Below are 6074 nucleotides of genomic sequence, written 5' to 3' on the forward strand. Positions count from 1 at the left end.
CTGTGTAAAAAAAACTACCTCTGATGTCTCCTTTAATTGCTCCTCCATCCTAACCCGAAAGCTGGTCATCCGGTATCGTCATTACCGATTTTGAGGGGACCTATTCCCTGGTAAAGGAAAAGGGGGGACCCTTTTACTTGGTAAAGAATATTGATACTGTAAAGAGAGTCAAGGATCAATTCATAGAAGATAAATACAGATAAAATATAGATAAATAAATGCTGATAACTGAAACCAACTTATGTTCCAAATTTATTAGATGTATTTTGTGGTGGCCACACACATAAATAAAAATATATCTTTTCCCACTCTTCTCATGCCCGCCACAACGCTCGACGTACATGTACATCATGACAGAACAAGTGATCATGTCTTCCTTGCTATCAAGTGGTAGCATGACAGAGCCTGTCTTCCCCCATCAGTTTCTGTGTGCTCATATATTTGTTGTGTTGTGTAACTGGTTAATCAATGGATATCTACATTGAGCCTGTGTAGCACTCACACACATATATCTCTTTATTACATTTCAAGAAACTTGGCTTTGACAGCAGATAAATGCGGTCACTTTGAGTCATCGGGCCTGTGAGTGGTTTCAATGCTTGTTGATAATAGATACATTATTATGTTTTATATGTCTCATTATTAGCTTTGTGGTTTAGTGCTGTCTTTTGCATTTTATACACTCTTGTTTTTATTTTTGTTAACTGTTAATGCAAAGTACTTTTTTATGCTAATATATTTCATAAGTTTGTGAAAATCTTCTCAGTCAGTAATTTTGCTACCACCTACTGACCAATACATTTACAATATTCCTAGCAATATTTTAATTTTAACCAATGTTAAACAAGTAAAGGAACAACAAAAATGACACAATTACATTGATTCTTGTTTTATTGGTTAATATTGAAATATTGCTACCAATATTATACAATCTATTGGTCAGTGGGTGGAAGCAAAATTACTGACCCAGAAGATTTTCACAATGAAAAAAAAATGAAAATGATGCAACAAAGATAAAGTGTGCAAAATTGCAAGAAGAAGCGGTCAAAAAGTCCAAATCAATTACCGACTTCCTAGCTAGACATCACCATCAATGTGAATCAGAGAATGGCCACGTTGATCTTGATAACTAGGCTTTTGGACCAGAACCAGCTACAGATACTCCCAAAGAAACTGACGATAAACTGATAGAGCAAATAGTGGAACCACAATTGCCAAATTAAGCTGATGCTGATAATAATGAAAAAGGATCCACAGGTGGAAAAGCCTCCGGCTCACAAATCGGCATTGGACTTATTGATAAGAGGAATAGAATTGACACCGGATCATTTCAAAAATTCAGGACTTTGAAGTACCAACTGATGTTTACAAAGATTAGGTTAATCACTCATTTCCAACTCGCCTTTTTACAGTTACACTGACAAATGAAGAGAAATATAAATGAGACTAGCTGTGTGCCCAGTGACATATCGAAGGAAAATAGAACCTATGGCAAACACTGAAAATGCTCCCTCCCCCCACCCTGTTAAAACTTACTTACACATATGTGCACAATTTATAGCGAGTGTGGGAAAATCACACCTGCAATTAAGTGTACAATTTATTGATGAACGTGGGAAAATCGCAGTGAAGATGAAATACACACGTGCGCACATAAACACACACACACACACACACACAACAAAATGGGTATATACAAGAATCAAGAAAAACCAATACAATACCAGCCAGCCCTTGACCCAGTGCAGACAAGGCTTTATGCTACTAGTACTCGGGACACTAATTAAATGTTCCCAACCCTTTAACAGTGCACATCTTGCCAACAATTTCTCCAGTGCCATTCCATGTTTCTAAGCCTGGAGTGAAGCAGGGTGGTCCCAAGATGGCAAAGAGGGCAATTCAAGTATATCCTGTGCCCTTTATAGTACTAAAAGGCTGCATTGAGAGGTTGGACCCAGCCCAGGTCATTTTCAAGAGACCAGTGGCTTGGTACCATCAAGGTTAAGCCAATTACAAAGGGCAATGGCCTAAGGCCAAATACAAAGGGATTTAAATTGGCCAAAGGCAAGGTATGCACTACTCCCACATCAAGTTTGTGTTTTGACATTGTCTGTATGAACAGTCACCACCAACCAGTTCATCCCAAAATCTGTCTGTAAACCTCAGTGACATAGGCATTTGGCACAACAATTTAATTATGAGAACTTCACAGGCATTTGACTTTTCCCAAGATGCTTCTTGCCAACCATATACAATGGTTGCCATCTCTCCATTTGTAATGGCTAAGTTTTGTCACTAACCCTGTATTTCAAGCTGACCAAAAAAACCGTTGTACTTAAAACATTGGGTAAAAGTATGTCCAAAAACTAATTACGTTATTTGATGGTCACCTTGATGAACACCTCAAGCTTGAAAGGTTGGTCTTGTATCTTATCTTTGCTATGTAAATAACGTTGTTTGACCTGCTGAGTTTCTTCAGCATTGTGTTTATACTACGTTATTTAAAACTATTTACATTTCCAGGAGTTGTTATTCTCAAGGAAGACATGCTTAAAAGTAGGTTCATGATTCAAGTTTTGCACCTGAACAAACTAACAGACTTTTTTAAGGTAATTCGTCAACCCCATACATATTCTTTTCTTTTCATGGCAGACTCTGCAGTTGGTGATGAATCTTGCTCCAAGTTGCTGGGAGTGGTAATATAAATCAGTGTTGACTGATTAATTTCATAGCCAATCTGACCAAGCTATTTGGTTGATATCGCCTCAAACCGTGCATCTTGGCGCCTCACAGTTCGGCGGGCAGCAACCTCCTTTGAAGAAGACCGCAGAGCCCACCTCACTGACAAAAGACAAAGGAGGAAAAACCCAACACCCAACCCCAACCAACCAATTTTCCCCTGCAACCGCTGCAACCGTGTCTGCCTGTCCCGCATCGGACTTGTCAGCCACAAACGAGCCTGCAGCTGACGTGGACATTTACCCCTCCATAAATCTTCGTCTGCGAAGTCAAGCCAAAGAAGAAAGAAGACTTGTCAAAAAAAACATTTTAAACTATATGATATAAATTAAGTTAATATGAATTGAACATTGCCACAGCACCCTTAACTTACAACTTTAATTAACTAAAGTCAGGCAAATTCTGTTCACAACAGGTCTGATCTGTCCATTTCTTTAATATTTCACTTTTGAGTAGCAGCAATGAATCAAGTCTAGCAGGCAATAGGCTTTCATTATCACCCCAGGCACTGCCTTTTGAGACAGTCTGCCATTAATCTAATAGCCTTTTAAGAATTGTCACATATTCAGCCATTCGCATGCCAAATTTAAGAACATTTTATGTTATAAAATAGATGAATATGACGACAATTTTATTTACAAATATGAACAAATAAATGTGCTTCACAAAGCACGTGAAGAGCTGCACAATCACAGAGGATCCCTGCCACACAGCTCTTTGTTTTATCTGGTGCTTGTTGATCTATTCATGGTGAGAATTCGTTTTATAATGATATGAGTTGATAAGCTTTGTGAATCTCTTTGAATCGTCCATTTACAAATCAGTTCAACTTGTCTGACACTGGCTTGATTTCCATCAGAAAGCAAAAGGTGTAATTAAAGAACTTCAGTTGCGCATATCTCAAAATTCTTTTGTCAGATGGAGATTCTTTGTTGGGTTCGAGAGTTCGATATTGGGCAGGCGAGGCGAGGACAGTGTAGTCCTGTTTCCCCCACCGCCCCCCCCCCCCCACTTCAAGTGGTGCCAGGGCACGTGTCCTACCTGCCATACCCTAGATATGCCTATGTGTGCACCTTGTTTTTTGTTTACCATGGGGGATGTCTCTTCTAATGTGAGTGTATTAACCAGTCATCCAAGATGGAGTATTGAGAAAGGGTGGAGAAAATTAAAGGATCACATTCCAAGTCATGAAAATTTGAACTTACACAAGGAAAACTATATTGCACGGAAAGAAGTGAGTAATGCAGCAATTACCAGTGCTTCAACTTCAATTGACAATTATATTGTTGACCAGCACAAGGCTGAAAGTTATAACTGGAATAAAAATCTTCATCACATTCTTGATGTCATCCTATTTTTGTCAGAGAGGGTGCTCGCTTTCTGTGGTTTTTCTGAACAAATTGGTGATAGCCGTAATGGAAAGATTTTGTGTATTGTTGAGCTTCTGAGCAATGGTGCAAGAACATTTGAATGGATTAGTAATTTGAAGATCAACAGTGACAAGGCAAAGTTGCTTGATTTTTTTCTGGTGTAATTGATGAATTTGTCCATAGAAAAGGATGTAAAGCATTTCTGAATGTGAAAAAGTGATGACCATTTCTGATCTGAAATTCTGAATATGAATGTACTATTGTATTTACCGTTTCTTGTTACAGTACTGTGCTCTATTGTCTTGCATACTTTTTGAATAAAATTGCTTCCCATTACCTTTTTTATAAATTATTCTAGTTCTTTTATTCTGTTCTCTTACTTGTAAGTACATCATGTACACCACATGTATATACCTATACATAAATCATACGCTGGGGTTCAGTGCTGCCAGAACTGACTGGAGCACTGCTCTCCCGGAACATTATGGAGCTGCCCGGGCACCTCGCACCTCCTTGTCGCCGTTTTTGGTGAGCTTTGGCACCTAAAAATTTAGTGCTGCATCCTTGGTTCCAAAAATACTTAACGAGCAGTTTGAAATTGCCTGCTTTGCATGGGCCTGGAGATATGATCATTGTCTTGCATTTGTCTGATGAGAATGTTATTTGCCCCTTTTCAGCCTATGTCTGGATATTGTCTAAGTTTTGCAGCAGGCAGTCTGAATTGCTTCATTCTCTGAGGAGCTAGAATACTGTGCAATCATTTCAACTGAAAAATCTAGGTCAACTATCTGCACTTAGAACTTGTGGGCACACTATCTGCAAAACCAAATGAATATTAAACTAGACTTAAAGGGCAAGGTACCTATGAGGAGATTGTTAAATGACAAATCCATAGGATGAATGAGCAATTGGGGTTAATTTGAAAGCTTAATGTGAAACTTTACAAAGCATTCCAAAAGATTGTCCATTGATTTAGGAATATGGTACCACAGAAAGTGTATGCAATTACAAAAACTATAGCCTGTTGATGCAGCACATTGTGTGGCAAATACCAGCCGGATGTCCAGGACCGGCATGTTTCTGTGAAGGGGAAAAATAAGAATGGGATGATTCATGAAACTTAGAGGACAATGTCTATTGTATATTTAGTCAAAAAGGAAAGGGAAACGTATCTAAGTTTTAGGTAGCTGAAATCATACAGGGCTTTTAAGGAATACAAAGAAGGAACTACAAAAATTAGGAGAGCAAAAACAGGCCATGAATTATCCTTGGAAAGAGGATGAAGGAAAATGTTATGTATAGTGGGATGCTTATCTTCATCTGTCAAGGCATAAAAAGTTGGATGTTATTTTGCAGTTGAATGGAATTTTGAGTAATGTGTGCAGTTCTCTGGAGCATTGAAGGTTGAGGAGTGAACTGGTACAGGGGTACAAAATAGGACAAACACAGAGAGGAGAGGTGTCAAAGTAGTTCCCCAGGATGTAAGTATCAATATCAGAGGACATGGGTTTAAAATAGGGGTTTTCAAACTTTTTCTTTCCACTTGCATACCACCTTAAGTCATCCCTTCCAGAGCAACGATAGCATGAGCACTTTGTGGGCTGAGTTTAGATTGGCACATGACAGGACCAAGGGGCTGCTTTACTATTCAATATATGTGATTCACCATCAAGTTGCAAAATATGAGATTAAAGTTCCCCAAGTTCCATTGCATGATGAACGACCTCTTGCCACAGATCAAGTCAGATGGATTGATCACTTCCAGCATTTTCTGATTTAATCACATTCCAACGACAGTTTTTTTTTTAATTAGGAGGGCATCGGAACATTGTGTATAATCGTTAGCACGAAAGTCTGCAGATCAAGCAAGTCAAGTCCAAAACGTTGGTAAAAAAAAGGTAATGGGAAGTAAGTTTATTCAAAAAGTGTGTAAGACAATAGAGTACAGTACTGTAATAAGTAACA

Source organism: Narcine bancroftii, chromosome 9 (genome assembly GCF_036971445.1).
Source record: "Narcine bancroftii isolate sNarBan1 chromosome 9, sNarBan1.hap1, whole genome shotgun sequence".
Classification (NCBI taxonomy): domain Eukaryota; kingdom Metazoa; phylum Chordata; class Chondrichthyes; order Torpediniformes; family Narcinidae; genus Narcine; species Narcine bancroftii.